General features: G+C 35.5%; 1 long non-coding RNA gene across 1 annotated transcript; it reads right to left on the reverse strand.

Annotated features, from left to right (window-relative positions):
• Positions 1 to 8059: 8059 nt before the first annotated feature.
• LOC108358940 (uncharacterized) lies at positions 8060 to 8674 on the reverse strand. Its single transcript, XR_001846857.1, has 2 exons — positions 8489 to 8674; positions 8060 to 8432 (listed from the first exon to the last, which is right to left on the reverse strand). It is a non-coding gene; the product is annotated as an uncharacterized LOC108358940 (long non-coding RNA).
• Between the last annotated feature and the right edge of the window lie 6715 nt (positions 8675 to 15389).

Below are 15389 nucleotides of genomic sequence, written 5' to 3' on the forward strand. Positions count from 1 at the left end.
TGGAAAAGTTAGTAATTTTTAATAATGTTTTTTTATTTAGTATTGTATTTAAGAAAGAGTAATTTTGCTGCCTTTTCGGGTTACAGCCTGTTTCCTAACGGGTCGTACATCAAACTTGCGCCACTAAATAACTACTCGCTCGAGGCGACAAACTTGAAAAACTTTAAACTTGACAAAATTGTAAATTCTTTTCGATTGACGCTGCACCAGTTGAGAGGACTTTCAGTTATATTTCTTTATTTTTTATTGCGGTGCAATAATTCCTTTTTGCGAATTGCATCGGGGCTGCAAATGTCGGATGCATCCTCCTGACTTTCATCTTCACAATCTAGCATCATGACAACATCGTTCTTTAAACACCGTTGTGTTCCAATTTGGAGAACTAATTCTTTTGGTTGTTTCAGAATTTGGAGACGTTGTGAATAGGTTGATATGGCAAATCAATTGTCATTTTCTAGGAATAAAAATTTCGAAGAAAATTCTGTTTTGAAAGTCGTTGCTGCCAGCAGAATTTGTTATTTTGTTAAGAAGGTACCCCGTTTTTTATAATAATTTGAATTATTGGAATCACGGACGATAAAGGTCTCAGATCTGCTTAGTTCCCGGGTGACTTCTTGGAAAGGTTCACCTGTAATGAATAGCTTGTTATTAATTTTTTTTATTAGTTAGCTGAGCTCGGCATTTCCTAGTTGCAGCCAGTCATAATGAATTCCTCACCGCTCTCGGTACCACAAGCCATCAAGTCCGTTTTGTTGTTCCATTCCATGCGCTCAATGAGTTTTGATATATTTTTTGAGGCGAATGAACGCAAATATTCGACATATCGTTAATAATATTTTAAAATGGCGTATTTAACATTGTCGCTGAAATGCAAAAAACCACAACTAACTAAATTTTTGTATTGCCTAAAACGATGTGGGGACTTATGATTCGATGCAATGCCTCATAATCAATCAAAAAGTGAATTTTGAATTTTTAGTTAGTTTCGGCTTTTTGAATTTCAGCGACGATGTGAGTTAAGCTCTTTCGATACTATACAAACAATATATTATATGCCAAGTCCCACTCCTCAGTAGATATAAAATTCACCTTGAATTAATTCTTATTTAATTTGTGAACTTGGCTGCCAACTTATTTACTTACAAACCCTTGCCTAATCCATTTCCATCCCTCACTAAAATAAGCAGTAAGGATTGCAAAAGTAAGTACAAAAGATTAGATATGGATTCGACAAGGATTAGAGACATGAGCCGCTTAACAGTAGTAACAGTTTTTATTTTTTGAATTTTGAATTGTGTCGTTATTGCACAGGGCCATCGATATCATTTCATCGTTATTTCGATGCGTGCTAATTTTGATAATTTACACAAAATTAAAAAAAAAAATGTTTTTGTTTTCGAGCTGAATGACTAATAAAAAGAAACACGGAACTTAAGCATAATAAGTTTTATGAGAAAAAAAATAATTACACTTTTCTAAGAAAAAGTAGGAAAAACTAGCGATGCATCCAGTTTTTTCAACAGACCTTTGACAAATAATATTCGATAGTTAAAGGTAATCTTTTAACGAGCAAATAGTCAATTCTCTTTATAGCCAGCCGTTGACCATTTCCGCTGGAAATAATAACTATTATCTTACTCTTTGTCTTTAAATTAAGAAAGTAGGTGGGCGTAGGGGGACAGTCTTTACGTAGCATCTCCACAGGCAAATAATGTTGGCTACATTTTTTTTTTTTGCCAGATATACGTTTTACCAGCTCCCATTGATTATTGCGAATGCGAATGCGAATGTTAAAATTTATGCGAAAGTTCCGCGGTTGCTAATGCGAATGCGAATATTCGCAATAACCCTGCTTTGTACCTACGTACTATCCTGATATGTGTATTATCTTCTACTTGAACGTCCTTTCTTAATGTATCTATATACATATCTACATATACTTTCTCCAGTAGATGGTATTGTAAGTTTATTCACTTGTATATTTATACGCCTTACTATTTTCATACAATTATCTATGATTATAACTACTATCGCTCGCGGCATATACGCACTGATTAATTTTATTTAGTTTCTTTCTTTCAATCTTTTGTTTATTACTTTATACATACACTCTAGTAAAAATAAATATATCGCTAGCTTAGAGTGAAAAGTTGTTAAGTCCACTTTTTATGAAAACTCATATTTTGATATAGGAAGCAGGGTAGGGATGTTTTTAAGTCCCGAAAATCCCGGGATTATTTGCCAAGAATCTCGGGATTTTCGGGATTTGTAATTTGCAATGGTGGCAATAATATAATACCTTATATTGACCAGTTTAGCTATATTTCTTTTGTTTATTTAAATATAATATTTTTTTTATATACATATGTCTATCTAATTATACATACACATAACACCGTGCGACAGGCAATTTTACACACAAAAAAATCTGGGCAAATATATGCAGTAAAATAGCGTTTTTAGCTTTTCTCGCTAACGTCAGGATTTTTTAAATGACTTTGAAAATTGAATAATATGAGTAATTCAGAAAATGGTTTAAAAAATTTAGTGCACTGTACTTAGGAAAACAGTATGGGTATCAAATTAATGTGAAGATTCTGTAGACAATTTTTTGGTGCGTAAGGTTTTGGAAATGTCCTTAAAAATTGTATCCGTGAATATCCTTGAAATTTTGCAATATATATTTTGAAAAAATTATACGTTAAGGACTAATATAAACTCGACAACGTCCTCGAATATAGTCCTTCTAACATTATTAGCTTAAAACAATAAAATTGATTAAAAGGGCATTTCAATATCTGTTCGTCCTTGTGAACCCAAAATATTTTAATTTTTTTAAATCCTAAAGAATTTTCTCTTTCATTTGGTACCCATTTTTATTCTGCTTTGAACTGAATTTTTTAAATAATTTTTTGAATTTATCATATCTTTGAAATGGCACCCTGAAATTGTGCATATGGAAACTGTGCATACGAAATAACGCATATGAGCAAAACAAAGTAATGCATACATGCAGAGTTCCGGTTCAAAACCGAAATAATGCATATGACAAAAACCGAATTAATGCATACATGCACAGTTTCGACTCAAACCCGAAATAATGCATATGACAAAAACCGAAATAATGCATACATGAAAACGAACTTCTTTCTGCGTAGGCGGTCCTCGGCCGCGCTTAGGGATTATAACCCTTACTGTGTTGCCGGAAAAGAGGGCACGGAAGTATTTTTGGGCACAACTTCTCTCTGCGTAGGCGGCCTTCGGCCGCGCTTAGGGATTATATCCCTTACTAAGTAGAACTCTCCTTTCTGTGTTGCCGGAAAAGAAGGGCGGAAGTATTTTTGCGCAGAACTTCTTTCTGCGTAGGCGGCCTTCGGCCGCGCTTAGGGATTATATCCCTTACTAAGTAGAACTCTCCTTTCTGTGTTGCCGGAAAAGAAGGGCGGAAGTGCGTAGAACTTTTTTCTGCGTAGTACTTAAGCGGGTACTTAAGCGGGTACTTAAGCGAACATAATTATTGATGTAGTCACATCTTTTTGTTAACTTACATAAATATTTAAATCCTTAAATAAAACATGAACATTTAATGAAGTATACGGAGTTTAAAACCAAGACCTTTGCATTATTTAAGATTTTTCAATGAAAATACAGTTCATTCCCTAACAAATACCATATAAACCTAAGCTTAAGATTTTATACAACACTTAAAGAAAAAAATTCACCCAAAAATCAAAATTTTTTCTCTGAAGTGATAGTGCAGTTTTTTAGCCCATTAAATTTTAGAGTAAAAATGTGCTAGTTTCAAGTGGCTAAAAATTACCGTTGATTTTTTATAATTTTTTTGCCGAAAGTGTGTAACGCTGCCACTGAATTTCAAAATATGTAAATATTTTAAGGAATTTTAAAAGAGCGCTTAAAAGGGGAAAATTATAGGTAAATTGGTAAATGGGGTACGAAAAATTTAGGTACTTAGGCGGGTTGGGTAAATAAGCGGGGAGGTACTTAAGAGAGGGATTTTCTTCAGATTCAAAAAATCATATTGCCCAAAAATGTGGTTTACTTAAGCGGGTTAGGTGCTTAAGCGGAGTGGGTACTTAAGCGGGTTTCGCTGTATATTGATTGGTTGGTGTGTTTTGAAATTTTTTTGTTTTAAACTGTTTCAATCAAGTATAGCCCATTGAATTACAGGGAGATAAAGTGCAAGTTTCAGGTGTCACGCATTTTCTTCCATACAAAGTATGTTCGACAATTTGTTTATATGGAAGAAAATGCCCAGCATCATTTAAAAAATTCCCAAAAATCAATGGTATTTTGAAACTGAATATGAATGTATTTCATTTATTTTCATACTACATCATACATTTCCAAAAACTACTTCATGTTGATTTATTTGAAACAAATTTGCACCCATAACAGTTATTTGCGTTCGCTAACCTTAATCCTTTTCGATATGAAGCATTTTAAATATCCCTTGATTTAGGGATGTAAATTTTTTCGATTTTGGCGATCCCGAGATTTTCATCGTTCATACAATCCCGGGATCCCGGGATTAGTGCCGGGATTTAGATATTCATTATTTTCCACCAACTTAACATGAAAAAATTGCATCAATATAGTTTGAGAAGCTGTACTACAATCAGGGCTGCCAACTATCCTTATCTACCAAGTGCCATATTGAAGATAAAAAAGCGTCAAAATGTGCAAAATACAAAACTAAAAGTGCCAAAAAATGTGCCATTTTTTAAATACTTCCAATTTAGCATTAAAATTAGAAACACATTCCTAAAACAAGGGTCGAATGCCGAAATAAGATAAACCAGTTGCACTATCGAAATTAGAAAATTTTAGTTGAAAAAAATAAGTACAAGCAAATGATTTCACAAAAATGTATTGAAATATTACTATTTTTCAAAGTGCTAAATTAAAAAATTAAGTGCCATTTGAAGTAAAATAGTGCCAAAAATGGCACGGTTTGAGCCAAGTCTAGAATATAATAAATAATAAATAAATGGGTTTGAAATCTGCTTTATTATTTAAGTTGAAAAATATTTTATTAGTAACATAACAAAAGACAGTAATTAAATTTGTACGCATTTAACAATACTTAAGCGTTTACATATCTGATAAAGTAACTTAAGGCATGTCAAAAAAGGTCGATGCAAAAACCAACTTAAGTTGTACATATTTAAGAAAATCAGTCTTCCCGCATTAGGTGCATATGTATGTATGTAATATCTAAATATTACCAGACTCTAAATGACGTTTTGAAATAAGCACATAGGTCACAGTTTCCAACTTATTTGTGAGAATCAATGAAATACCTATACATTGTATATATTTTATGATTATGATTAAACAATTAAAAATTGGACTGTATTGAACTATATCGTCGCTCAGAGCGAAATACCTCGTATATGCCAAACGCAGTAAAAGCCCAAAAAACCGATTTTTTTCAAAACTGTGGAATGGTATTTCCCTAGAACCTACTTGCTATAAGATTATTATTATTAATATTATAACGAACCTAATTTAAAAGGTTTTTGGAAATACATATTATGCAAAATAAATAAAACCAAAATTGTGTATTTTTTGCTCACTTATCCATAGCAATGAGCCCGTCTAAATTAACGTAAAACACCAATTTTGCGCGGAATTCTAATAATTTCTCACGGCTCTTCAATGACTCTCGTATTAATTATTCAAATGTCATTTTAGGTACATACTATGTAGGTGTGTGTAAACAACATAGAGATGGTGTAACTGCCGGGCCGTTTCAAAAACTTGGCGATTAATTAACCACGATTTATTAAAGACACGAACCGATAAGTCGAATGTTGAGTTGCCATATTATTAGTAATAACTTTATTTAAATAACCATATTGAGCAGAATAAATGTATTTGTTAATATTTTTCAAAGATTTAATTATTGTATGTATACAAAAATTAAAAACTACAGTAAATGTTAAAAAATAACCAAAATGATAAAGTTCTTAACAACTTCACAGCCAAGACAAAAATAACCAAAATTGATTAAAAGTAACCAAAACGGCAACACCGCTCCCGTGAGCACCACTGATCTAAAAGTATAGGTATATGTATGTGTATTATACGGGAAGGTATTTTGTGTGATAGTCATTCGATTTTCAGCGTTCTTTTGAATTTCAAAAATGAGAAATGAAATTAAAGACCTTAACCTGTTGATTTGCGATAAATTTTAATTTTTGATGAAATTAAAAACCTGCACTATGCGAGACCTCTCTTAACTAAAAAACAGGTACACGGATTTAGATGAACGGATTAGATTGATCGCTTATAACTGTGACTAATTTTGAAATCCAGTTTTGGGTGTTTTAACGCCATGCGCATTCACTAGTGTAAACATAAATGCTCAGAACGAATAGAGAAGTCGATTAGGCCATGTGTGTCCGTCCGTCCGTCTGTCCGTGTACACGATAACTCCAGCAGAAATTGAGATATCTCAACGAAATTTGTTATATAGGTTGCCCTTTATCCAAGGTAGGTTGGTATTGAAAATAGGCGACATCGGACTTTAACTACGCCCAATTCCCATATAACGATATTTTCGAAAAATTCATGAACTACGATATTTCAGTAAATATTGGAACCAAATTGTTGAAATTTAGTATGTGGAGTAGAATTTTGGTAAAAAATAATATTATGTAATCAAGGATGGAAAATCTAAGGAAATGCTTTAAAAAGCTTATTTTGCATATATGTATCTGTAATTTTTTTTTAGTTTTTGCACACGATGCAGAAAATGAAGGTGGCTCCATTCGCCGACCGCTAACCCTCTTTTCGTCGATTTGACAGCATCCACCCATTTGCTGAGAATTTCGAAACCCAAAGAATAATAAAGGTTCACATAAAAATGAAGCGTTCTCTGGAATTTCGACAACGAATGACTTTCAGTTATTTAATTTTTGTTCTGTACCCCCTGAAGGCGCTGTGGACTCAGTACTCACAAAGAATTCCGTACATAGCCCCTTAAAAAAAAAAAAAAAAAAAAAAAAAAAAAATAAAAAAATAATAATAATAATATATATATATATATATATATATATATATATACATATTCATTTATTTATTCCAATTGGAATTTGTAAGACATCGCCTCAAAGTTCGCTAATGAGCTTTATCTCTAAAAATTTCTTCCATACGTTTGGCTGTCGTGCGCTTTTGTTAGAAGTTTAATAGTCCGACACCGAGTGTCGAATGTATTGGATACTTTTAAATAGGTACCGAGTAGGTATGAATAATCATATGTGTGGACTCAGCACATCTCTAATACAAGAACGTAAATTTCAATTTACGCTCTTGGTTGACAGCGCAGCCAGGGTTCGGACTCCTCTACGATCGGTAAACTGAAAATCTACTACGCAACTCAATACCGGCGAACTACTTAGATTTGTTCGGGACAAAGCAAAGCGTATTAAATGTGCTTTTCTTTTTTAATAAAATCATGAGTTATTAAATTTTGAAGGGCCCTCCAACTTAGTAATTTTCAAATAAAGTATTAAGTTGTGATACTCCCAAGCACATATATAAACACCGGTGTACGAAAATAAACTATAATGCACATTACTCTTTCATTTCGTTTATTCCTTCAAGAGTTCGTTGCAATACGAAAACAAAACGGCTGAGTTTACTTTGCGATAGTACACTACAGTAGTTTAGTAGTTACAGACGAAACAACAAACGAAATGAATTGTGCAGAGAAAAAGATATGTATGTATGTAGTACATGTCTTTGAATTAAATTGAATATGAAAATTTACGAAAAAAGAAATATATTTTTTCACGTAATCGAAACGTTTACATACATATAAAACGTATGGTACCATTGTCACAAACGAAAATCAACAGTCTCTCGTTGGGGAAAATGAAAGTGAATCTTAAAAGTTGGTTCTGACTATGTACAAAACTGTATAAAACTACAAATGATATGATGATCGATGAGCAAATGGGAATTGTTTGTACAACCTATTTTCGCACGCTGATAAGCACTTGCGATGTTCCGCACCATGCGAACAAATAATTCATACTTTGTTCTAACTTTTTATCTGAATCGGTTTATTTATCGAAATGAAGCATTTAGTTTTTGTTCTCAAGATAGTTTGTATAAAAATCTAGACGGCCACATTGTTAGCCACAGCCAAGTTGGCAGTCACTAAAGCATTTATAAATAAAATGTGAAAACATAACTAAATGGCCTAAAAGAGATACCGTGATTTGTTGTTTGTTGTTGCTACTTCTGCTGCTGCCTTTTCCCCAATGTATTTGTTTGCTATTAACCATTTTAATGGGCCATGAGGTTATTGTTTTGCTTCTTAGGATCCAATAAAACTGCAACGCCTTACAAACACAAAATCCCTCACGCTTGTGATTAGTTTGCATTGCCGATTTGCTCCGGACCTATAATTTATTGTTTACAAGGCTCATCAACAAATACTATGCATGGTTTTAGTTACCTTAAATCAAGTTGTCAGGCGTTCCAGCCCACTTCCTATCTGCGATTTTTTGGTTGCCCTTACTTATTTACTTTTGTTTTGGGTGGCAGGCCGTGTAATTACACAAATTAACAAAATGACAACTCACCGATGCGAGCAGAGAAATCAAAGTCGATAACCGTGTGTCGATGCATAAACATAAGGTGCCCCACACACTTTATGCAAAACTCATGCAATATTATGCACACTATACACTATCACAAGACAGTGATATATGAGACCACCCGTACCATAAAATATACGAAATTTACAATAGCCACATATAATTAAGTTTTTTTTGCTACTCGCCACCCAACTAGAATATACATATATATACAAGTACGTATATCTATATAGCCAAATATACACAAAAGGGAAAAAATAATGATTTCAGACATCAACGATGACTCGCTTCACCTCGATGAGAAAGAAGGCCGAGCAACAATCAAACCGCTTTGCTCTAGCTTGCCGTTTATGCCAAGGTATGCATCCGATACGGCTCTGCCCATCATTCCGCGGTAAAACTCCCGAAGAGAGACTGAGGGAGGCACTGATTGGTCGCTTCTGCGGAAACTGCCTGTCCATGATGCATCGGTCTGACGAGTGCACGAGCGAAGAAAGATGTCGTCGGTGCCGCGAAAAACACCACACAACGCTGCACATGGATGACGAATCCGAACCCCTTCAGCCGATTGATACACGCCCATGGAGCGAGCAAGTTGCTAGTGAGGACGAGTCCGAACGCGCGTTATCTATCAACGCGTCCGACCACGCAGATGAAACCAGGCCGCTCCGCCCAGAAGATGAACCAGCAGAATCCACACCGGAATCTGGGACTCCCCTCCCGACTATAACCAGGGGATCGGAAACTCGGCCTTTCCGACCCCTGTTAGCGCACGAACGACGCCGAGAACGTGGATCGGAAACACGGCCTTTCCGACCGCGGTCAACAGCCCGGCAGAACCGTAGAGCGGAAACTAGGCCTTTCCGCCTGCGGCAAAAACGAGAGGAGTCAAACAGGCCCAATCGCGATCAGGGTAGACTGGAGACGAGGCCTCGCCAGCTATCCATCGCATTTCGAGCGGGTCGCCTCGCACGCGAAACCCAAGCGTTGCGACCGGTCACGTCTATTGCTCCGACGGTCGTGGTAAAAATAGAAGCTCGTGGACGGCTGCACCTTATACGCGCGTTAATCGACGTATGCTCTCCGACTTCTATAATTGCAACAGATTTAGCGGTAAAACTCAGGCTTGACGTTTCAAATTTCGGAACCCAACGTGGCTGTCTACTGCGTCTGAGGGGAAAACACGGCCAGAACACCAGGTTGGCTATCCACGCCACAATGATAAACAATTACGTCCGTGTTAGCCCCACTAGTAGCGTCGATCCATCAGTAGCGACAGCGTATACGCACATACGATTAGCGGATCCAAACTTTTATACGTCTACACCGATTCGCTTAGTACTGGGAGCCGACGTATACCCAGACATCGTACTGCCGGGTATGCTCCCAAACACGTTTGGTCCCTTTATCGCGCAAAGCACAATTTTTGGATGGATGCTCTCAGGAGTATGTCGCTCCTAAATTCAATTTTTGATTTTTTTTAACATGAATTTTTTTATCAATAAATGTGCTCTGAAATGTTCAACCATACCTTTTTCATTAGTATTTCTTCCTTTTATTCTTTCATTAGCTAGGAAACTAAGACGTGGACCACCGGAACTTGGAGGCATCCTGCCACTGGAAACAATACTAATCTTTTTTTCTCAAATGAATTGTTATTTTACATATATTTAGACTGTTTTTTTCTACTTCTTAGTACTCAGTCCGGCGTGGTGGCTGAAGCGCTCGACCGATGTTGCTGATAGCAAGGGGCCGGCATGTTTAGGCCTTCATGAAAAACCAAATGATTTAAAGGTCGAACCACCCTAATGTAAAAGTGTATTGACTTGAGCCGACCACACAAACATACTCAGGCATATATACAGCCTACCTTTATTGCTACGCCGTTAGCAATAAATGTATTATTTCCCGTTGTAATATAATTTCGTTAAGTTTCCCCTCCGAGCAGTTGGCTGCCGGCGGGTAAACTTAACTTTGTCAAAGCGGGACCTTTTCACTTCATTCGAGCTATCAAGGAGACCGGACGACTTCAGCCATCACCCAGCGATACATATTAAAAGGTAATCATATTGTACACCCACTGAGTTATTTGATAATAAAGCCAATTGAAACTCAAAGCTATTATCCACTAATACACTTGGTTGTGTTTCATTTCATTTTCTTTTTTCAATTGAAATTGGTGCTACTGCGGGAGTTGCGACCCACTGGTTCACCGATCGTTCACACACAATAATTTTGTTTACATTCACTGTTGCCAACTTGCACTAAATTTAGTGCGCATTCAAAGAGCGAAAAAATTTTGAGTTTGGTGATTGGTGCGTTTTTGGTGTTTAGTTTGAAAACACCAAATTTGTAAATATTAAAAAAATGGAAGCAAAATCTATAGCAATCGTAAGCGAATATGTGGCAGCACCTTCAATCATGCCAGAATAAATCGACCGTCGAATAAAACACATTGATTTTTATTAATTTGAATCGGCATCCTACTATAAAATTTTTTATGCATATAAAGCCTATTAAATACCATACAAATTTTATGTTTTTTTCGAGAAAACGCCATTTTTCTCGGGTTTTAGTGCTTTTTCAAATTCAGAACGTGGCAACACTGCCGTTTGTTCGATTCTTCCTCTTCTTCTTGTTGAGTTCGTCTTAGCTCTCTCATTCTTGTATATGATGACGTCCAGTGATGATAAAGTTGACACCACATAGACTTTTTGGTACTACAGTAAAACCCGCTTAAGTACCCCACGAAAAATGTCAGCTTTTTGAGGTACTTAGGCGGGTTGGGTACTTAAAAGAACCCGCTTAAGTACCTCGACGCGGGTACTTAAGCGAACATAATTACTGATGTAGTTACATCTTCTTGTTACCTTACATAAATACTTAATTAACAACACTTAATGAAGTATACATAGTTTAAATCCAAAATCGTAGCATTATTTAAACACACAAACAAATAAAGAACAACTTTATTAAATAAAATATATAATGCAATGGTGTGTAATTTTTACAAGAATTAAATTGTTTAAAAAGTCAAAGTGGGACATATCATTTTGTACCAAATTCAAAATGATATTATTTGCCACTTATGTTTTTTATTTTTTATTACTTATGTTATTAATTTTTGAGATTTTATAAACCTAAGCTTAAGATTTTGTAGAACACTTAAAAAAGAGATTCATCATAATTTCAAACTTTTTTTTCAGAAGTGCTTTTTGAGTATACAGTTTTATAGCCCATTCAATTTTGGAGTAAAATGTGCAAGTTTCAAGGGGATAAAAATTACCGTTGATTTTTTAGAATATTTTTACCGAAGTTGTGTAGCGCTGCTACTGAATTTCAAAATACGTAAATATTTTAAGGAATTTTAAAAGAGCACTTAAAAGGGGAAAATTCTAAGTAAAATTGTAAATGGGGCACGAAAAATTTAGGTACTTATGCGGGTTGGGTAATTAAGCGGGGAGGTGCTTAAGAGAGGGATTTTCTTCAGATTATATTAAAAAATTCACGGTGTACTTAAGCGGGTTTCACTGTATTCGAAATGCAGCGCCGTGTATATTTCGATTGGTTTTATATTTGCATTGGTTTAAAACTTCTACTTATTTATACAAATACTTTCTTCCTTCTCTTCTTCTTCTTATTTGGCGCTGTAACCGCCTAAGCGATTTTGGCCGAGTTCAACAAAGCACGCCAGTCGTTTCTTTTCTGTGCCAACTGGCGCCAATTGGAAATGCCAAGTGCAGCCAAGTCCTTATCCACCTGGTCTTTCCATCTCAGTGGGGGTCTTCCTCTTCCTCTGCTACCAACAGCGGGTTCCGAGTTGAATACTTTCAAAGCTGGAGCGTCGGTGTCCAATCGAAAGACATGACCAAGCCAGCGGAGCCGCTGTATTTTAATTCGCTGCACTATGTTGATGTCGTTGTAAAGCTCATACAGCTCATCGTTCCATCGTCTACGGTACTCGCCATCGCCAACGCGTAAAGGCCCGTAAATCTTCCCCAAAATCTTTCCCTCTTCTCATTGTCCATGCTTCTGCGCCATATACCAGCACGGGCATGATGAGTGACTTATAGAGTGTAGTTTTCGTGCGTCGAGAGAGGACTTTACTCCTGAATTGCCTACTCAGTCCAAAGTAGCACTTGTTGGCAAGACTGATTCTGCGTTGGATTTCCACGCTGATATTATTATCGGTGTTAATGCTGGTTACCAAGTAAATGAAATTATCTACTTTCTCGAAATTATAACTGTCAACAGTGACGTGGTTTCCAAGGCGCGAATGTGCTGACTGTTTGTTTGATGACAGGAGATACTTCGTCTTGTCCTCGTTTACCACCAGACCCATTCGCTTTGCTTCCTTATCCAACTTGGAAAAGGCAGAACAGACTTCGCGATTTTCTCCAACATCCGATTAAAGAAGTCACATCTTCCGTCTCTACTTCATATAAAGTTCGACTACATTTGTTTTACATTACAAGGTTGGCAATTCCGATTTCTTATAGAAATGGTTTTGTCTTTTTTACCTCATGCCTTTTCTACCGCAGCACGAGAACTTAAAAAAATTTTTATGCATATTACGAGTTTTGGCAAAAAATAAAATTAATTAAAACCGAACTGAACGATCCGATGTTTGCAAACCGTTTTAAAATAGCTCAAGTTCTATTCCACATTCATTTCATTTCATTCATATCATAATCATCAAAATGGTGATATTAGTACAGTAAGAATTGCCTTCTTTTTTAGTACAACAAATATAGGTACAAAATACAATAGAGCTTATATTGAATATGAGACAACAGATCGAACTAACACTGAATATGAGACAATAGATAGAACTTACACTAAATATGAGACAACAGAGCAATACCTACAACCAAATGTTAAAAATTAAAACGAAATGTAATTACCAGGGAACGGATTTCATGAAAATTGCCTTTTTTTCTGCTAAAGAGATAGAGTATATTCGATTAAGAATGTACACGATTTAGCTTTCCCTGATTCCATATATACACATTTGATGTTGCCTTTTTTTGCCTTTTTTAAGATATTTGCCCTTTTTACCTTTTCTACCTTTAAAAAAGTCATTATAGCATTTACATTTTTTTTAAGATTTAAATATACACATGCCCAAGCGAAGGACCCCTTGCCAAATTGGTGTTGGAAAAATTCAAAGCCGTTTTCTTGGAGACAATAAGGGATGTGGATAAAATTGTAAAGGGCGATGAAAACGCCCTTATTCCTGATAATATGAACATTTCAAACGTTCCATATTTATATTTGGCTCCACTTGTATCAACTTACGTCGAGCGCACATTTAGTACATTCAAGGCTTTTCTTCGCGAAAATCGAATGAAAATGCTGCCAGAAAACTTCAAAATGCATCTTGTGGTTCAATGTTACTACAACTATACAGATTAAAGTTTTATGAGTTAGAAACTCGAAAGGATAAAATAGTCAAAGATTCAAAGTGCAAATTTTTCATATAATGAAACTAGTTCGTAGTTTTTCTATTTTTACTTGTAATATAAAAATTTCTAAAATAAATGTATTTTTTGACTGATCTTCGTATTTTCTGTCTTTTTTAGTGCCTTATCTTGCTTTTTTTGCCTTTTTCGATATTTTGTTTTGCCTTTTTTTGCCTTTTTAGCAATACCTAGTGCCTTTTTCGCTATTTTATTTTGCCTTTTCCAGCCTATTTCGTTATTTTATTTTGCCTTTTTTATAGGTTTTTAGGTCCTAAAAATCCGTTCCCTGGTAATTACAATTAATTAATAATTAATTATAATCTTAAATTAAATTTAAGCTAAATTAAATTAAATTAAACTAAATTAATCTAATTTTGATGGCCTGTTTAAGACTCAAGAAAAAGGAGAGTATAAAATAGCTTTGTAGTTGCTTTTATTTAATTTTCCTCTTACTGCAGTTGGATTGGAGTTCCAACTTCTATTGGTATTGATGAAAAACAGTCTAGTCGATGTTGCAAAGTTAAAATTAGGTACAATGAGGTCTCTTGTGCGCCCGGACTTGGGAAATATCACTTTGTCGTAAAGATAAGAAGGCGTCTTGGCGTTCATTAGCTGGTATAAAAAATGCAGCTCCTGGCTATTTGGAAATCGTGAATTTCACACCCTAACAAACTTGTTTTTCACTCCGATATGTGATCAAATTTCTTTAAGCCGTAAACGTATCGTGTGACATTATTGAATAGTACATCGAACTTATGAGCCGAGAGAGAGTCTAGTTTGTTATAGACCAGGTCAGAATATGTTATTATGGGTACTATCAACTGTACTGAGAGTCACCGCCTCGTGACCATAGGTGTAAAAACCGCCCTCTGGCGCTGATTCCGAAGTATCCCATAAACTTTACCAACTACCGAATTTACATGATCAGTGCAGGTCAAACTTGAGTTAATGATAAAGCCCAAATTAGTAATTTTGTTTACAAATTGCAATGGTTTATTACCAACAACTAAATGGGGTATAGTAGAGCCACTAAGTTTCCTCTTTGCGATTGGTAATACGTACGATTTTTTAGAGTTCAGGAGAAGACCATTGTTCTTCGACCACCGCTCAATAGAAGACAAGTCTCGATTATACTTTTGAACTAACATGCCTACATTTTCAAAGCTACTCGATAGATATAACTGTATATCATCCGCATAGGCAAGAACGTTTACAAATTGACATGTGAGGAAAATATCGTTTACGAACAAACTGAATAAAAGAGGTCCTAAGACTGAACCTTGTGGAACACCTGAGG

This window comes from Rhagoletis zephyria, unplaced genomic scaffold, assembly GCF_001687245.7.
Source record: "Rhagoletis zephyria isolate East Lansing unplaced genomic scaffold, Rhagoletis_zephyria_1.1 Rzeph_scaffold_00316, whole genome shotgun sequence".
NCBI lineage: Eukaryota > Metazoa > Arthropoda > Insecta > Diptera > Tephritidae > Rhagoletis > Rhagoletis zephyria.